The sequence below is a fragment of the Hemicordylus capensis genome, chromosome 4, assembly GCF_027244095.1.
Source record: "Hemicordylus capensis ecotype Gifberg chromosome 4, rHemCap1.1.pri, whole genome shotgun sequence".
NCBI classification, from domain to species: domain Eukaryota; kingdom Metazoa; phylum Chordata; class Lepidosauria; order Squamata; family Cordylidae; genus Hemicordylus; species Hemicordylus capensis.
The window spans coordinates 164952794-164972868 of NC_069660.1; the positions used below are offsets into that span (position 1 = coordinate 164952794).

At 44.2% G+C, this 20075-nt stretch overlaps 1 protein-coding gene across 4 annotated transcripts in view; it reads left to right on the top strand.

Moving 5' to 3' along the window:
- Positions 1-20075, top strand: part of TMEM121 (transmembrane protein 121) — a 102003-nt gene that overhangs the window by 43861 nt on the left and 38067 nt on the right. The gene's annotated exons all lie outside the window — the stretch shown is intronic.

The window sequence follows — 20075 nt, forward strand, 5'->3', positions numbered from 1 at the left end:
CTGCTATTTATCCCACTGCTAAATAGCCACAGGGCAGGTAACTAATGGACATGAAATGATATGGAACTAAAGGAATGATGGTGGGCCTTTCTGATCCTCCAGTATTTTATTGATTGATTGATTGATTGATTGATTTGATTTGATTTATATACCGCCCTTCCAAAATGGCTCAGGGCGGTTTACAATGAATATTAATATTAATAAATATTAGGATAATATGATATTAATAAAAGGATAGTAGGAGCAGGTCCTACTAGGTGCAGAGACCTACTATCCAAAAAGGATAGTAAGTACAGGAGAAGAGCTAGTCTTGTGGTAGCAAGCATGACTTGTCCCCTTAGCTAAGCAGGGTCCTCCCTGGTTACATATGAATGGGAGACTTGATGTGTGAGCACTGCAAGATATTCCCCTTAGGGGATGGAGCCGCTCTGGAAAGAGCATCTAGGTTCCAAGTTCCCTCCCTGGCATCTCCAAGATAGGGCTGAGAGAGATTCCTGCCTGCAACCTTGGAGAAGCTGCTGCCAGTCTGGGTAGACAATCCTGACCAAGATGGACCTATGGTCTGACTCCATATTTGGCAGCTTCCTATGTTCCTGTGTCTGCAGGAAGAAAGCAACCAAACAGATTCCCAGCCAGAGCAGTGATGAGTTTGGTCCCACTGGGAGTTTGGGGTGGGATGCTAGCTGAGGCTCCTGCTCTGTATCTGGCCTTGGGAGATGCCAGGGGACTGTTGGCACCCAACTTCCCTAAGGAGACCAAGCCAGCACAAGGGCACGCTAAACAGGTGGCCATGCCTGCCATAGAATGGAGGCAGCAAAGGGGGACACCCACATTCTTTTGCTCTCAAGCAATCAAGGACAAGGACTCCCATCCTCTTGGGGAGGGTGACATATCATCACTACTCCAGGAAAAAGTCTCATTTCTGCCTGGCAAGACGAGAGTCTCCCAAGGCTGCTGCTCCTGGGAGGATGTAACTTTTAAAGAGCTTAGAGAGATGTGCTGAGAAGCTTGCATATTGGAACTGAGTAGCATGTTGCAACTGAGGGGAGGAGGGTGTCATTATCCTGAAGGTCCTCCCCTGAAAGTAAAAGCAAGGGGCAATAAAGGTGCTCTCCCAATACTCCCTTGTGTCCCCACTGAGGCACCATTGCAGAATCATCGTCTGATTCCCCAAGGCCAGCCTACTTCCAAGTTCTGTTAGCCAAGACAGACTGTACTGGGAGGCAGGTTGTGAGGGAAAGGGAAGTTGCTCGCTCTCTCTCTCTCTCTCTCTCTCTCTCTCTCTCTCTCTCTCACTCACACACACACACACACACACACATTTCATCCTTGACATTGTAAAGACACCACAGACTGCAGCTGGCAAAAGATCTGCTGCAATTCTAGGTGTGGGCTGCTAGGTAAAAAATGTTGTCTTTCCTGTATGTTTGTAGATTGAGACAATATTAAGCACCTGTTAATCATGATTGTGCACAGACTTACTTTCATAGTCCCAGGAAAGGCTGGGAATTTCCTGACATCATGCCTAATGTATTGTATCAGAGGAGAGGAGAGGAGAGCTGGTCTTCTGGTAGCAGGTATGAATTGTCTCCTTTGCTAAGCAAGGTCTGCCTTGGTTTGCATTTTGAGGAGAGTCTACATGTAAGCACTGTAAGAGATTCCCTTAAGGGATGGCTGTGTAGCTCAGTGGTTCAGCATCTGCTTGCATGCAGAAGGTCCCAGGTTTACTCCCTGGCATCTCTCCAGGAAGGGCTGGGAAAGACTGCTGCCTGAAACCTTGGAGAGCAAGTGTAAGCAGTCTGGAGCTAAATGGGCCAATGGGAGCTTCCTGTGTTCCTATTGTGCCACTGATGGTTGTGCAATTAGCCAAGTGATTTCCCCCATCCTCTAAGTCACCAGCATCTGTACATATCTGGAATGGAATGGATAGGCTAAGGCAGGGCTGCTCAACTTCGGCCCTCCTGCAGATGTTGTCCTACAATCCCCATAATCCCTGGCTATTGGCCACTGTGGCTGGGGATTATGGGAATTGTAGTTCATAAACAGCTGGGGGGCCTAAGGTGAGCAGGCCTGGGCTAAGGGCTTCTCGGGAAAGGACTGGCTTCCAGGCTGAAGCCCCAGCGATGCTCACTGTAGAACTGAGCCTGGAAGGCATCTGCTAGTGCTATTTCTATTAGTATGCTTATGAATGTTCTGTTCACTGCTTCCTGCTAAAGCAGCCATCACAATGGTACAGACTGGTTCATGAAAGTTTCTGATGCCACTTTTCTGACACAGGATAGCACAGATGTGATAACTTTAAAAAAAAAACTGCTTCTACTATTTTAGCCTTAATTATATCTCATGGAAATATTAAGCCAGTTTGCTCATTTCAGTGCTAGCATCTGTGATATGGTGCTAGTGAGCAAGTAAGCTTGCAGTGAGTGTCAAATAAGGCAGCAATGGAATTAACAAGGTCTTTATCTGCCACTCTAGATCTTTATCTGCCTTTATCTGCCACTCTAGATCTTTGAAATGAAGTGTATATTTTTATAGACTCAGGGACTGATCTGAATCAATATGCTTCTTGGATCTAGCAGGTTGACCTTTAACACTTAAGAGAGAATACATTAACCAATTTTCACATTGGGGTTTAATCCAATTTGTTATTCTGATGCTTATTTATATCCAGGTAGACAGGGGTGCCTGATTACTGAGTTTTCCCCAGGGATCTTCTAGTCTTACAACATGAAGGGGGGAAAGCACAAAGCAGCGGTGTGGGTTTTATTTATTTAGGACATTTATTATCCTGCTCTGTAGTCCAAATGAACTCCCAGAATAGTTTGTAAAATAATTTAAATTAAACAAAACAAAAAAATCATTAAAGCAGCACCAAATAATTAGCACAGCAAACTGTATCCCAGCATTAAAACAAAAGTTAAATTAACAGATCTGAAAGGGTTGAGCAAATAAAAGGTCTTCACCTGGCACCAAAAAGAAATCACGCTCAGTGCCAAGTGAACCTCTCTGTGCCAAAGTTGGGGCCTCAAACCAATATGTTGTATACATTTTAACTCAGTATGGTATTCGTAACTTGTAATACACTAAGAAACCATGTAATTTGGAACCTCTTCAATTACTTGGACAATATCTGAAGATGTACGACTAAGCACTAGTCCCTCATGTGCTTATTTTAAAATATATATTGTATGAGAAATGATATTATTTGTGTTTCTAAAAAAAAAATTCCCTGCAACAGAGGAATATCAGTGTCTAAAGTATACTCTAGTGACTTAAAAATAGGTAACCTGCTCAGTCTTTCTTCTAAATATTTATACCATTCAGTATTTGAACAAGAAAGCATAACTAGTTTACCTGTTATTGTTTTTTAACCTGCGTATAGTTAGATAGTGATCTGTTTTGTTCTCTGCTGGGAGTAGGTTTTCTTTTTAAAGAAACAAATATTTTAAAAATAGCATTTCTTCATACAAGAATTTTTAGAAGTAAACCCAAGAGGGGTTTCATTCCAGTGTTTTTCTTCCCCCAAAATTTAGTTACACGACTTCAAAGATTGTCCAAGTAGTTCCAGATTACATAGTTTCTTAGTCTATTATGGTATGACTACCATATTGAATGTAAAATGTATGCAAGTTATTGGAAATGTATGCAAGTTATTGGAAAGTTATTGGAAAGTTATTGGATCTTTAAAACAATTTTTCTACTTTGATTATTTATATTTAGAGTTGAGATTATTTCCCTTTCAAATCACATATCAGAGAGAGATTAAAACACAGAGAAGAGGAATACATACATCTGTTCTTGATCCCTTGTTCTTTTGGATTTGACTTTTCCAATCTTGCCATTGCCAGAGAGTGTAGTCCCAAGTGCCCATAAAGCTCACTCACTAGTCAGAACTTTAGTGCAACCCAAAACAAAACGAGTAATCTCAAAGAGAACAAAATTTAGAGAACAGGTCATAAAATGAGGCTGATAACATAAACAAAGTAACCTGTTCACTTAGCTAAGACATCTTCAACACAATTTAGTGAGGGGTCATACATGTATATGCAGATTTCCATGTATTTATCCCTCTTTGGATAAGGAACTCGATATGTACCTTGATGCTATGTGTGCAGTTTCTCTGTCTGATCTAGCTGCTGAGTCAATACACATAGAGCTCTATTGGGACATCTGCATAGTGCCATCAGCTATTTGGGAGGGGGAAAAGGATTTTGTTGGGCTTGCTCCCTTTCACACTGAATAGCTGCTCGGCACTGATCAGACTGCTTTTCTATCAGGACCCCACATTGCAGCTCTGGCTGCTGTGTTGTATAGTTGGATCAGGGCCTAACTTAGCTTGAGATTGAAAGTGCTGTCAGGGCAAGATGCTTTGAGAGACAAGAGTTATTTAGAAAATTGCCCATCCATTTGCAAGCAAGCTGTGATTCTCCCAGACAGATTTCAGACCCATGTTGCTGCCAGATCAAGGAAAGTCATATCTTATTTTATAGGATAAATGTTCTGTTCAGGTAAAAGTCAGGTGGTTTTTGAAACCAATCTCAATTTCAGATGGGACAAAGACTTGTCATGTAGATGTTATCCCATCTGGGAACCTGGAGAAAAGAACAGGTAGAATCAAATAAATTACCCTCTACCCCCAGAATGAAGGTGAACTATAGGTGACAACTTTATGAATGTAAATGTTTGATCAGAAACATGCTTAATATAACCAACCTCACCATATCCAGTGCTGGTGTATTTGCTACCAAGGTGAGTACTAGGAACCACCATTCCCACCAGTCACCTTGGATGAGCACCCCACCATGACTCCGTCATAGAACTGATCAGTTATAGAACTGATCTTTGCTCTTCACTGTCCACACACCTGAAAGGTGTGAAGACCCTATCACTGTAATCAGATCCTGAGCCCGGGAGCTGTAGGATCAATGAGCCCAAAAGGGGGCTCCATACTTCAGGTTCCCTCAGACCAGTAACACTTGAGATGTTGTTTTGGGTAATCCATCATCCTTCTCCATTCTGATGCCTCAGGGATACCACCCACCCATTTCCACTATGACTCTCCATTCCTTGAGCTCACCACTATGCCTTATTTATATGGGGGGAGACTTTGGCCATATAAGCCAATACTAGAAACCCTACAACTGTGCAGAGCAGGTGCAGATGCTCTCCTCTTGTGACCAATTTAGGATTAGGAATCAAAATTCCTACTAGGCACCATTAGTGACTAGTGAATCCAGCACTGTCTGAAGTCAGGTAATGGGAATATGTTGTTGTGTGATGGGGGAAGCATGACTACAGCTGTATTGTTGGATGAGCTTTTGGAGGCAAGAGCTTATCTCATAAGTTGCATGGACACTGAAGATGTCATGTAATGTCAGATAAAAAGATAACAGTGCCTGTTAAAGTGGAGATAACATGCATAGATCAAAACTGCAGAGATACCACTCTTTCAACTCTATCTCTGGCAGTGAATTTCTGACACTTAAGAACATTATTATTATTATTTCTCTGTGTAAACCGCCCTGAGCCATTTTTGGAAGGGCAGTATAGAAACTGAATTAATAATAATAACAACAACAACAACAACAACAACAACAACATAAGATCACAAGAAGAGCCATTCTGAATCAGGTCCAAGGCCCACTAGTCCAGCATTCTGCTTCACACAGTGGCCCACCAGATGCCCCTGGAAAGCCCACAGGCAAGAGCTGAGGGCATGCCTTCTCTCCTACTGCTACTCTCCTGCAACTGGTATTTAGAGGCATCTTGCCTCTGAGACTGGAGGTGACCTGTAGCCCTCAGACTTATAGCTATTGATAGATCTGCCCACCATGATAGACCTCTCACTTGCATGAGAAAGGGAAGGGAGCAGTGGATGGAAGCATTCTTTTAGTGCCAGGGTAGTTTGTCAGAAGATGAATATTAAGGGGGTATAGAAAAGTGGGTTCTGTTCTGCTCAAGCTGAATGTGCTTATATTGCTTATACTGAGGCTTTCACATGAGGCATACAAATGGCCTGTGAACGCACACAATGGCCTCCAAAATGGCCACCATGAGCTTGGAGAGGGCCAGAACAGCCTGAAAATGCCCCAGAATGGCCTGTGGGAGACTGGGGGGAGGCCTCGGAGGTGGTCTGCCATTAAAAAACAACTTAACCCAAACCAGCCCCGGCCCACAGAGCAGGGCACCAAGAGCACCAAGCCCTCTCTGGCCCTCTCCAAGCCGGTGCCTTATGGGGTATTCCCCAATGTACTGTGCTCATCGTGCAGTGCATTGTGGGATGCAGGAGACCACAGGCTGCTTTCCTCCCACTTCCTGGTTGCTCTCAGAGGTGCTGCTCACCAGTTTTGTGGGTGCGCGGTTGTTGGCAGTCCCAAGAGCAGCTTGGATTGTGCGGGGGAAGGCAGGACAGCTCCTGCCTTTCCCTGAGCCCTCCACCAGCCAGGTAGGTTTAGGTCCTGTGTACAACCTTAGTGTCTACCGGTTTTCAAAATCTGAAAGAAGCCCTCTGGATTTATTCACATTGTTCCTCATGTGCAAGGAGTGACTTGTTCTCACTGTGGCAGAGTTACCAGGTGTATATGTATCAATCTAAAAGTAGTTGTTGTGTGAAGTGATCCTTAATGAGATGGAAAGTGAGCACAGATTGCGATTGATACTGGGGACAGGGATGAGGTGTTGCACTTGCTTGGATTTTATGCTGAAGGTAGCAATAAGCAACATATTGTATAGATGCCCACAAAATGGAGGGTAGGTGTAGACATGTGGTATAAAGATGAGCTATAGCTGGGTAGGTTGGAGGGCGTTGCCTGCATCTTTCATTTCTCAGTTCTAGCTAGCTAGAACTCACTCCCCGTGCTTTCAGACCTGCTTCTGGCAGCCCTCCACTCGTGCCCCTACTACTTGTTCTTCCCTTCCCAAAGCTGGTTCTGTGCAAGCCTCCCTTCTCTTGGCACCTGCCTCCTCCACATCTTCTTTCCTAGGAGATTTGAGATTTGATTTCATTTTACCAGTATGAGTGAAATTCCCAGGACATTTGGATGATTATTATGTTAAGTTTCTTTTAGAAGATAGAGATTCCTATGTCACCTACAAAGTAGCTAAATTTTGTGTTTTAGTATCTAGGGCACATTGTACACAATGATAGTTGGTGATGTATGTATGATTGGTATAAAAGTCTTTATTGTATTGTCTTGCTAGTCACTGCCTGTAATAAAGATTGACTTGACTTAACAAGGCTACCTGGTTTTTCGATGCCTTCTTCTCTTAGCCTTCTTGCCTCTGCCCACTGCCTCTTTTGCCCCCTGACCTCAAACCCACTTCTTCCATTTACTGTTTATCTAAGACCATTGCTACTGTGAAGGTGTGGCAAGGAATGTTTGATGTTGGGGGTGGACAATTATCTATCTATCTATCTATCTATCTATCTATCTATCTATCTATCTATCTATCTTCCTACCTACTTACTTACTTACTTACTTACTTATTTATTTATTTTCTATATCACCTGATTCCAAAGGCTCTAGGCAGTTTATAAAAATTAATGACAATGAAATGACATCCCCCCACTGCATTGTCACCACCTGCTCACAACCTGATTCACTGCCTGTCATGCTCTAACATCTTAGAGCAACTAGGCTCTCTCCATGTCTTTCACTGGGCTGCACCACTCTCACTCAGACTATACTGCTAGAACCCCTAGCCACTTGGCCCAGCACAGTGCTATATCTTCTTGATCCTTAAGTGACTTGCCTGTATGCTGCCAAAAGTCATCCACCCCCAAGTGAATCATTATGTGAGGCAGTGGGAGATTTTTACATGATGAAAAAGAGCTGGAAGCAAGCAACTCCCCAGTATGTGTCCTCTGCTCTGGAGATCCTCTGAACCTGGAGATTCAGTATCCTCTGCTCTGGAGATCACAGTGATGCCAACACTGTGCCCTTTTTCCCACCTGGCAAGATGATGTACCCACACACCAGCAGCCACTTGAGGTCTCTCCTCCAGAACACACCTCTAAGGGGTGGGGGCTGTTAAACATGGCCCTTAATGACATGTCTCAAGAACCAGGTGTGTAATCTCAGCTATGCCACCTTGATGTGCCACCTGCTGTGTACTTACCTAAAAGCCCAGCTCAGGTGGATGCAGTGGCTTAAGTTAACCGGCCTCCTGAATGCACCTGAATACCATCTCCTTATGTCTCTCATCTGCTAATCATTAAACCCCTTGGATGTTCCTGTAGATGCTGCCCTCATCCTAAATGAATGAGCCCCAAAAATACCTCATGGAAAACCAGTGTTGAACAGGTCAAATTCTACAACAGAGCAAAACTGGAGTCTGGTCAATGGGGTAGAACATGGGGCTAGGGTCCTTACCTGTAGATGAAACATACAGCTGCAGGTCACCAAAAGGACATAGGTCTGAACCAATGAGGCCAGAACTGGCATATGAATTATATCAACAGCCTGGGTCATCATCTCATTCCAGAGGTTTCATTATTTATTTATTTTATTTGACATTTTTATACCACCCAAAACATACGTCTCTGGGCAGTTTGTGACCAAAGTAGCCAGAACCTTGATTCTGTTCTAGTGCACACAAAACCCAGCCTGACTCACTGTGATTCCACCCCCATTCCCCCAACTCATTTCTTATGGTCCTCCTTTCCCCTAAAACCATGTGTCTTCCATTGCTCTTTCACTCAGTCCTGTGCCCTCCCCTCCATGCTTCAGGACATTGCTCTTCAGCTTATTATCAGTTTTAAATTTCTTGCTTTTAAATTTTTTTCCTTTTGTTTTGTTTTTGTTTTTAATTAATGTTTTGCTTTTTAATCTTCTTGTAAACCGCCCAGAGACGTAAGTTTTGGCCGGTGTAAAAATAAGACAAATAAATAAATACATACATACATATTATCTACTGAGCCTACTCCCATTAACAACCCTATCCCTGGGTTCATTTAGCCTTTTCCCCACTCAGCTGCTCAGCTCTCCTCTATCCCTCTTGCTCCTGGCTGAATACTGTTTTCTTTGTTTCCCTCTCCCTGCCAGCATGTCAATAGCAGATAACTATATAATATTTATATGACCTGCCTAATGCCATCTGGGTGAGGTATATAAAATAAAATATAATAATAATAATAATAATCCTTCATTCATTTAACTAAATCGTGTCCCCAGACTCTGTGTGAAGCCTTTCTCCTATCCCACAGGCAGGCCTTTCATAGTCCTCACAGTGTTGGGCTGCCTTTGTATGTAGCCCGGAAACTGCAGTTGGTACAGAATGCAGCAGCCAGCTTGGTCTCCGGGGTTACCTAAAGAGATCATATTACACCCATCTTAAAAGAACTACACTGGTTGCCAATAAGATTCCGGGCAAAATACAAAGTGCTGGTTATTACCTATAACCTCCTGAATGGCTTAGGTCTAAGGTATTTAAGAGAATGTCTTCTTCTTCATGAACCCTATTAGGTTCTTCATGAACCTATTAGGATAATCTGGGGAGGTCGGTTGCAGTTGCCACTAGGGGTGTGCATGGAACCAGTTCCGTGCGCACCCGGGAGGCAGGGGGCTCCTTTAAGGTGTGGGGAGGGTGTCCTTACCTCCCCCGCTGCGCTTCCCCCTCCTCCGGTGCTGCTTCAAAAACTGCCAGCCCGGGATGGCTGTATACCCTCTTGCTGCCCCGGTCAGCGTAATACTAGAAGTGTTGCACGTGCCTGGGCCACTTCTGGTATTACACTGACCAGGGCAGCAAGAGGGTATACAGCTGACCCCGTGCCAGTGGCTTTTGAGACAGCGATGGAGGAGGAAACATGGCAGGGGGAGATAAGGACACCCTCCCCATGCCTTAAAGGATTCCCCTCTCCAGGATTTGAACCAGTTTGAATGCCGGTTTCCAAACAAGTTTGGCGTTCTAGGAATAGAATGCCAAACCAGTTTCTGCACAGCATTAGTTGCCACTGGCTCAGTTGGTGGCAATTCAAAACATGGCTTTTTCTGCCCCAGGACTTTGAAACATGCTTCCTTTTAGATTGTGAGCCCTTTGGGGACAGGGAGCCATCTTTGTTTATTTATTCTCTATGTAAACCACTTTGGAAACTCTTGTTGAAAAGTGGTATATAAATGTTTGTTGTTTGTTTATCGTTTTAAAATTTTAAGTTTTTGAGTTTGCTCTGTATTTTAAACTGTTTTGTGTTAATGTTTTAATTGTTGTATTTTTAGATTGTGAACCACCCAGGAACTTGCATATGGGGCACTATAAAGATGTGTTAAATAAATTTAAGAAGTCTGAACTGCTTCCCAGCATACTATGGTTGACACCTTCACTCTGAGCATTTAAAGAAGTAGTAGTAGTAGTAGTAGTAGTAGTAGTAGTAGTAGTAGTAGTTTATTTACGATCTTGTGTTATTGAATGTTCCTGGCACCACAGCCTATGCCTGGGGAACTTTGTATACGAACAGCCAGTGACAGCCTGCTTGTAGCCTATTGTATATACTAGTCAACCAACCATGAAAGAAGCAGTTGCTGGTAGGGTTCATTCAAATGAGTCCTCTGCAGAACAGACAGTGGACCCTGCTGGGTCATTGGGGGAAAGAGTTTCTTGCTTGTAGTAGGAACAAGACAGGTGCTTCTGCAAACCAATCATTTTCATCCCCAGCTGCATTTACAAAGCAATTTCATCCTCAGCTTGAAGGAAAAATTCTGTTGAGGGCAGGCTTGGGGGAGTTGTATGGAAACATGCCTTAAATGTTGTTTCTGGTCAAAATTACCCCTGAAGCATCTTGCTTTCTTCATTCTTTCTTCATTCTTTCTTCCCTGATGTTTTTGTTGTACTTCATGTAACCTCCTGGCAACCATTACATCTTTTAGTACTTATCACTAAACTCACTGAGGTAAAGTAAAATGGTTTTCCTACCCAGATGGACAGAGCTGGCAACATGAGACCGCTTGTATATAAGACAAGGACTTGTCTTATAGAGAGACAGGGAATACACATCATAGGCTCTGAAAATCTCCCACTGGGGATGAAGCACTGCAGTTGGGACATTTTTGACTGCAGGAACATGCAAACAAATGGTTGGATATGAGACAAGGAAGCTCTTCTCATGATCGGTGAGAAGAGCGTCTTCAGGGTCTGTGGGGAGAGCGGGCTTAGCCTCCTCTCCCCACAGACTATCCAAAGGCAGCCCTGAGCAGCCAGATTGGCCACCCACACAACTGCCAACTCTGTCACAGAGCCGGTGGGGGCTGCGGGGATCGGGGGCCACGCAGCCCGCAGAAGTCCCAGGATGCCCCACTCAAGCGTGTGGGGCATCCTGGAGAGACCCCTGAGCCCGGGAGGCTGCAAGCAGCCTCCCAGCAGGGGTCTCCTCATGTGCTGGTATGGCGTGGAGCCATGCCATGGCGGCACCCGGTCAGAAAACCCAGGTTAGTTAGCGCTACCGGTTTTCCCCCATCATGAGAATAGCCTCATGGAGGGGATTCTCATCTTTGGGCAAAAGAGGGCTAAGGGAGCCTTGCCCGCTTTTGCCTGATTGTCTGCTGCCATGGTAGCCGTGCAGCTCCCAGCAGTAAACCCTCCTAATTCCCCCTCTCCTAACCCATTCTTTTCAATCATGTGTTGCCGCGGCATGGCTCCGTGCCACGGCAACACACGAGGAGACCCCCACCAGGAGGCTGAAAGAAGCCTCCCCTCCCTGGTGGTCTCTCCAGGATGCCCCGCACACTTGCCATGTGGCCCCGGATCCTCGTATCCCACGCTGGCTCCGTAACAAAAACAGCAGTCATGTGGGCGGCCAATCCAGCTGCCCAGGGCTGTTTTCCTGCTCGTCTGTGGGGAGAACGGGCTAAGCCCACTCTCTCCACAAACCCCTTCCTGGCAAGTCTCACTGATCGTGAGACTCTCCTCAAAGTTTATGAGTGTCTGTTGAGATATGTCCCTCTAAGGACCAGGTTTGTAGTCTGGGAGTATTGCTGAGCCCAGCATTGCTCCTGGATTCCCAGGTGGTGGATATGGTCCAGAGTGCTTTTTATCAAGGTTGGAAGCTATCTGAGCTATGCTCATTGGAGGAAGATAGAAACCTGGCCACTGTTACCCATGCTCTACTAGATTACACTGCTGTAATGCACCCATTGAAAACAATTCCAAAACTAGTGCAGAATACAGTGCCCTGCTTCTTGGTTGCTGTAAACCGATATTGTATTTTCATATTTCACTAATCTTGAGGCAGCTGCCCTGGCTAGCTATCCATTTCTGGGCCAGTTCAAAGTGTTGCCTTTGGCCTTGGAAGTCCTATATGGCTTGGGTCCTGGTGTTACAGTATATCAGGTGATCTTTCTTCCCATAGATAAGGTTTTCTGAGAAGGTGCTGCTGCAGATTCCATCATAAAGTGAAGTTAGGCTAGCCTCTAAAAGCTGCAGGACCATCTCTATGGCAGCCCCAGTACTTTGCAATTCTCTCCCTGCTTAGGGCCAGGTTATCTTAAGTACTGCATCCACCTTCTGAACAAACAAGCAGAATAAATTAACCATACCATGGGTTTGCTTTTCTGAAGTAAAGTTTAACTGTTGGTCTATGTCCACACTTGGTCTATGTCAACTTTTGCACTCAGGACATTCGTAGACCTTGTCTTATATCCAGCCATTTATTTGCATGTTAAGCTGTGAGGGCTGAAGTGACTGGATAGGCAACTGGAATGCAAGTGAAGGAGAACTTGGCTCGAACTTGACAGGATGCAGCATGTCACCCATTTGAAGGCTTATGCAGTAGCGGTGCTTGCAGAAAAAAAGAGATTTTGGTCTGCGCACATTGCGTTTGTGGGTTTGCGTTCAGCAGAGCTATCCCAGGTTGTGAGGAGTTTAATTTCTGCTCCTGCTTCCAGTCAGTCCCCGGAAGTGTTCTGCAGTGACACTTTTAATGGGTTCTTTGGGGACAAAATCTCCTGTATTTGGGCTGACTTGGACTCCACTATTTCTGCAGGGTATATGAAGGAGGTGTCCAGCAATCCCTCTTGCAGTATTAGGTTGGATCAGTTTCAATCCGTGACTCCTGAGAATGTGGACAAGCTCTTAGGGTGGTGTGGCCTACCACATGTTCTCTGGATTCTTTGACCAACTTGACTGCTTCTATCTGGCAGGGAGATTGTTGGAGGTGGCCTAGTTAATATCATAAATGCATCGATGAGGGAGGGTACGGTGTCTCAATGATAAAGGAGTTAATGGTTAGACCAATTCTCCAGAAGCCTTCCCTGTACCCCTTAGTGATGGATAATTATAGGCCAATCTCCAGTATCCCTTGGTTGGGCAAGGCGAAGGAGAGGGTGGTGGCCAACGAGCTCCAGGCAGTTTTGGAGAAAACTGATTATCTAGACCCATTTCAAACTGGCTTTAGAGCTGGCTATGGGGTTGAGACAGCCTTGGTGAGCCTGATGGATGACCTCTACTGGGGAATCGACAGAGGGAGTGTGACTCTGTTGATTGTTTTGGATCTCTCGGTGGTGTTCAATACCATCGACCATGGTATCCTTTTGGATCACCTAGGTGAGCTTGAGATTGGGGCACTGCTTTGCAGTGGTTCCACACCTATCTCTCAGACAGATTACAGATTGTGGAGCTTGGTGTCAGTTGCTCCTGAAAACAGAAACTGTTATATGGAGTCCCTCGGCTTCATTCTGTAACCAATGCTTTTTAATATCTACATGAAACCTCTGGGTGAGGTCATCAGGAGATTTGGTGCTAGGTGTTATCAGTATGCTGATGACACCCAAATCTACTCCTTTTCATTTGTATCATCAGGAAATGGCATTCATTCCCTAAATGCCTGCTTACAGGCTGTAATGGGCTGGATGAGGGATAACAAATTGAAACTGAATTCAAGCAAGATAGAGGTGCTCATTGTAGGGGTTTAGAATTTGAGGGATGAGTTAGATCTTCCTGTGCTGGATGGGGTTACACTCCCCCAGAAGGAGCAGGTACAGAGCTTGGGAGTACTCCTGGACCTAGGCCTCACCCTGGTATCTCAGGTGAAGGCTATGGCCAGGAGTGCTTTCCACCAGCTTCAGCTAATTGGACAGCTGCATCCATTCCTTGAAGAGGACAACCTCAAAACTGGTGCATCAGCTGGTAACCCCCAGGCTTGACTATTGCAATGTGCTCTATGTGGGGCTGCCTCTGTACATAGTTCAGATAAATGCGGTAGCCAGATTGGTCTCTGGGGAAACCCAGAGAGACCATATTATGCCTGTTTTGAAATAGTTGCACTGGCTGCCTATATGTTGCCAGGCAAAACACAAAGTGCTGGTTAGTACTTTCAAAACCCTGAACGGCTTAGGTCCAGATTATCTTAGAGAGCACCTTCTTCTGCATGATTCCCACCGCACATTAAGGTCATCTGATAAGGTCCATCTCCAGTTACCACCGGTATGTCTAGTGGAGACTCAGAGGCAGGCCTTCTGTGTAGCTGCTCCCAGGCTGTAGAATGCACTCCCTGCAGAAATCTGTAATTTGAATTCATTATTAGGTTTCTGAGCCCTCAAAATCTGTTTGGCCTGGCCTTCCAGGGTTTTTAATTTGCTTTAAATTGTTTTTAAGTGCCTGTAACCTTTTCCCCCCAGTGTTTTAAAACTGTTTTGAATGTTTTAACTGTTAATTGTTTTATGGTGTTTTATAGTTTCTGTTTTTAAACTGCCCTGAGCCATTTTTGGTAGGCCAGTATAGAAATCAGAAGGAATGGATGGATGGATGGATGGATGGATGGGCAAATAAACAGATAAATAAATAAATAAATAAACATGCCCAAAATAAAAAAAATGTCCCAACCGCAGTGCTGCATCCCAATGGAAGATTTCCAGAGCCTATGATGTGTATTCCCTGTCTCTCCAGGCATTTATATACAAGTAGTCTCATGTTGCCAGCTCTGTTCATTTGGGTAGGAAAACCATTTTACTTTCTCTCAGCGAGTTTAATGATAAGTACTGTGCAGACATAATGGTTCCAAGAAGGGTACATGAAGTACAACAAAAATGTCAGGGAAGAAAGAATGAAGAAAGTAAGATCCTTCAGTGGTGAATATTTTTGGCCAGAAGCAACATTTAAGACATGTTTCCATACAACTCCTCCAAACTTGCCCTCAACAGAATTAGTTTCCTTCAAGCTGGGGATGAAATTGCTTTGTAAATGCAGCTGGGGATGAAAATGATTGGTTTGTAGAAGCATCTGTCTTGTTCCTACAACAAGCAAGAAACTCTTTCCCTAATCCACTGATTTACACACACACACACACACACACACACCACATACATCTTATTGGGATCGATCACTAGGGTATTCAACATCATTCAGTCCTCCTCTGATCACAAGCACAGTTTCAAAGACTTCACCTTGATTTGACAAAAATAACTGTATTTGCACCCTGATGAAACTAAACTCCATACCGCTGAAAATCTCCCCCCAGCAGTTTTATGTAGATATTAAAAAGGATGCAGGACTAAAGTGAAACCTGAGGAACCCCACAGGACAATTTCTGTTGGAAGGAACAACAGTTCTCAGCACCACTTTCTTGAATCTAACCTCCAGGATGGAGCAGAACCACTGCATTTCAATGTCACCAACCCCCAATCCTAAAAGGTGGTCAAGAAGAATACCACAGTTGATGGTGTAGAAGAGCACCAAACCAGGCCTGAAACCAGACTGGAATGGATCCAGAATAGATCCTCAACCTCATCCAATATTTCCTGGACTTTGTTGGTCACCAGTTGATTTTCTCTTTCAAGCACCTTGCCCAAAAAGAGCAGGTTGGAAACTGCTAATTATGTTTTTTGAGAAGGGGTCTGATGACCATCTCCTCGAACGCAGCTGGAAGAAAACCCTCTGCTAGAGACACATTGAGGACATTTTCACAACCAGCCAAAGCAAGGTAGCAGTGGGAAAACCAGGGCAGAGAGGCTCGTGTGGGGCCACTGGACCCACTCCTACCCTGCTGCTCCAAATCAGGGCTCCCATAATTTTCACCTTGGGCTTAACCAAGATAAGGGGGAATGCCCCATCGTACATCACATCTCTGATCATGTGCACCATCAGGACTGTTCACAGCAGCTCCTGGCAGTCCAGCTCACTTCCAACCATTGATTGCCACCTATAGAGTGGCCAGGAAGCCAGGAGTTGCTGCATGGACATGAGCAGCCTCTCCACTGCCCACACAATGCATTGTGGGTTACTGGAGGACTTCCTCCTCCAGATTCCTGCTGGAAACATCTCCTCCATGCCAAATGTGTGGGCATGCAGTGCAGTGGAGGCCTTGGTATAATCCTGCCTTCTCCCCAGCCCTCCCTAGCCCCACGGATTTGGGTCATGCTAACAACCTTCTTATCTACCAAATTGAGAAGACCAGCCAGAGTCCCCCAAGTGGCCATCAAACAGCCAAGAAAGGGTAAAGCCAAGAGAAACAAGTGGTGGCCTGTGTCCACAGGTGAAATCAATGGAAATTCATCCAACCACCTGCAATAGGCAGGCACCTCAAAGACTTCCTATACAGATGTTGTAACCAACCTGAAGTTGGAACAGATATGAGTGACTTTGCACCCATAACAGGGAATAAAGAGGAAAGACACACACAATTGGATTAAAACAAGGGTTATGACTTCATCTATTAATTAAACCTAACCTCAAACTAAAGCAGCCCCCAGGCTGAAGCATCATCATCTGAGTGGGTTGGCTTGCTTCATCCCACATCTGGGCAAGCAGGTGAGGAAGGCAAGCCCTAAGGGTGTCCATTCCCTTTCCCTCAAGTCCCAAAGTCCTGAGGAACTGGTCTAGGAAATCCCCTCTTCATCCGCTTAGTGCTTCAGCTACTCACCTGTAGTGTTTAGAGCGAATGCAGGATAAGGCATGGGGGAATCCTCCTCCTCAGCCCATTATGCAACCAGCCCATTTTTCATTGCACCCTCGGTGGGAATTGAGACATTGCAGGGAGCAGGTACATGACTGTAGAGTCACTCCTGCCCCCTCATTGGTCATGTAGCACAGGATGTGTATAGCTGGCTATTTGGCCCTATTCTCTAAATGCCATCCTGTAGCTAGACACGCTGCTTCTCCCGTCCCCTCCCCCAAACACCTGCAATGCAGAGTGCAGGGAAAGGAATGGTGTTATCCATAACAAGTCTTGCAAACATATCACCTCAGACTACAGAGGCTTCCAAAGGATCATAGCCAGTCTGCTGTATCGGCTTTCTGGCTATCCTAAATAGCTCTGCTGGATAGCATTCTGGGGATGCAGTGTTAGAGGAAAAGTTAGATTTCTTTGCCATAACACTATGAAATACTACTACTATGCTTCTGCTGCTGCTACTACTACTATTTCACTACTTTGAAATAGGATCTAAGCAGTATTTGCTTAGATTCATTCCAAGTTTTCTACCACTTGTGCTCTAGCTGTCATACCAAGCGGGACTACTAGCAGCTGCCTTGTAATCCAGGGAGCTGGTCTGAATCTATTTGATGTGAGAGGACACCTAGAGGCAGTAATGTCAACTCAGTAGGGTCAATCTAGATCCCCCCAAAATCAGCCTGTATCTCAGCAGCAGATCTTGCCAAGCCAGCATAAATCTCCCTGAGGGCAAACTGTGGTTCAGTTTGCAGCAACACATGGCAGAGCCTTCTCTGTAGCCTAGCTTGAGAAACTCCCTCCCCCTAGAACAGGGGATCCCAATGTGGGTTCCTCCAGATGTTGCTGAACTACAACTCCCAGCATCCCCAGCCTCATGGCTGGGAGGGGGGGTTCTGGGAGTTGTAGTTCAGCAACATCTGGAGGAACCCAGTTTGGGAACCACTGCCCTAGAGTCTTGTATATTACCCATTCTGTAGATTTTTCAGTGGGTTATTAATACCAGTCATTTGGCCAGATTAACTGGGTGGTCATGCAGAGAGGTGTTTTTGCAGTTTTTACTGCTGCTACTATTGGTGTTCCTTGTTTTTATTGTAGCTTTTTTAAAAAATGCTTTTATGTTTTAATTCTAAGCTGATTTATGGCCCACATTGGGTGGAATGCTACAAATACATTCAATGAATAAGCTGGAAGCCATTGGATTTAGTAGCCTCTCAATGGGTTCTTCTCCCCTATGGGGACTCTGAGTGCCTGATAATTCCACTTCACCAAGTAATGAGCTGTCCATGATGGTAGAGGAACAGAAGGCTCCCCACCAACAGATTGCCCCATCCCATCTGGTACAGAATACCAACATTCAAGTTTGCCTTCTCTGCTTTCCAAGGGTGCTCACACACCTTTGACTTCTGCCTTTAGCTTTAGGTCATGGTTCTGCCATGCAGTTTGCTAGGTACTGGATGGTATTTCTGTCAGAGCCATGATACCCAAATCCTGTTAGAATTCTAAAGCATTGCTCATAGCACCGCAGTAATCTCTTCTGGCTACTAGAGGCATGATGAGATGTTAGGTCTGTCTTGGTCAGTTAGAGTCAGTTGCATTTGTTCAGTTGTTGTTGAAAGCTAGTACCTGTTTGGTTATGTTGTTCTATGTCTCTCTCTCAGTATGTGATGTTTTAGTTTCTTAAATCTTTATTTGTTTTTTTATCTCAACCTAATGTCTTCAGCTAATCTCTTGGGCTAAAACTCTTTACCACAAGAGCATACTCTGATGTGTGAGCACTTTAATGTTTCCCCTAACACTCCTCAACAGAGTTATAGGCCCACAGCTCTGAGACTGGTGAAGAAAGTAATTTGCCTGAATAAGAAAACAAGAGTTTCTCATAGATGGAGTCAGGACAGATACAAGGTCCAGATTTTGAACTATAGTCTTTCAAAATGGAGATAGTCCTAAAAAGCCATGGAATCAGCAGGGTCTTAAACAGAGTGCTCTGCTAGAGAAGGAGAAGAAAGACAAGCCTGGGACAGTACATATGATAAAGCTACTGGGATAATTTGTTTATCGATGTGTGACTCTATAGTGGTACATTTTAATAAACAAACAGCATGCAAAGGCCATGTGGGAGACTGTGAAGAATTTGTATAAAAGAACATCACTTGTCTCCAAGGTGCATCAAGTTATAAAGATGTGTGCTAAGAAATGAAAGAAGGGAGAATCTGTCAAAACATGTGAATGAGATGTTGGAGACTTCATCACAGCTACAAGCACAGGGAGTAATTTTGCCTAATATGGATTTTGCCTGATTGGATTGTTATTGAACAATGTTCCTGAATATTTTGAGCCTATTGTAAATGTAATTTTGAGCCTATTGTAAATGTATTGGAAGCCAAAGATGATTTGAGTTTGTAGTTTGTAATAAACCACTTGGAAGATTTTAACTTGTGCAGAGGCACAAGTTAACTTGTGCAGAGCAACTAAAGTTTGTTGAAGAAAATGCTTTAAAAACCATAAAGATGCATCATGTGGTTTATTATGATGAAAAAGAAAAGCCACCTGCCGATGAAGTATCAGATATTGAACTGGACATTCAGATACAAAAGGAGCTGAAACAAGAAAAATCAGAGGAAGAAGCTGATGTAATTATTATGCCAATTAACTGTCCAGAGCAAAATGAAAACTTTAAGGCTCAGTCAGAGATAAGGTGCTCAGCAAGAACCAACAAAGATGTTCCAGAAAAAGACTCTCATACATTACTAGAGAAGAAAATGTGCAAGAGGGAGGATATTGATAAAATGCCAGCTGGTCAAGCCTGCTGTTGGAGAAAAGCTACAGAAGAAATTTTTACATGGTGATATTGAGGATATTTACATGGAGCAACCACCAGGTTTTGAGGAACCTGGTAAGGAGGAACTTGTGTGTAAGCTCCAAAAGAGCATTTATGGTCTAAAGCAAGCAACAGGAGCCTGAAATACAAAGTTAAATCAGCTGCTAGTTAAACAAGGGTTTAGTCAAGGAAAAGCTGACTCTTGTCTATAGTTAAGTTTTAGAACCAATAGATGGACTTATATGCTAATATATGTTGATGATTTGATTATTTGTTGTCAAAACAGAGAAGATAGTTATGAAATTGTAAAGGATTTAAACAAGTAAAGCAACTGGGGGACATTTCTTATTATCTCAGAAATCAAAAATAAAGAGAACCCAA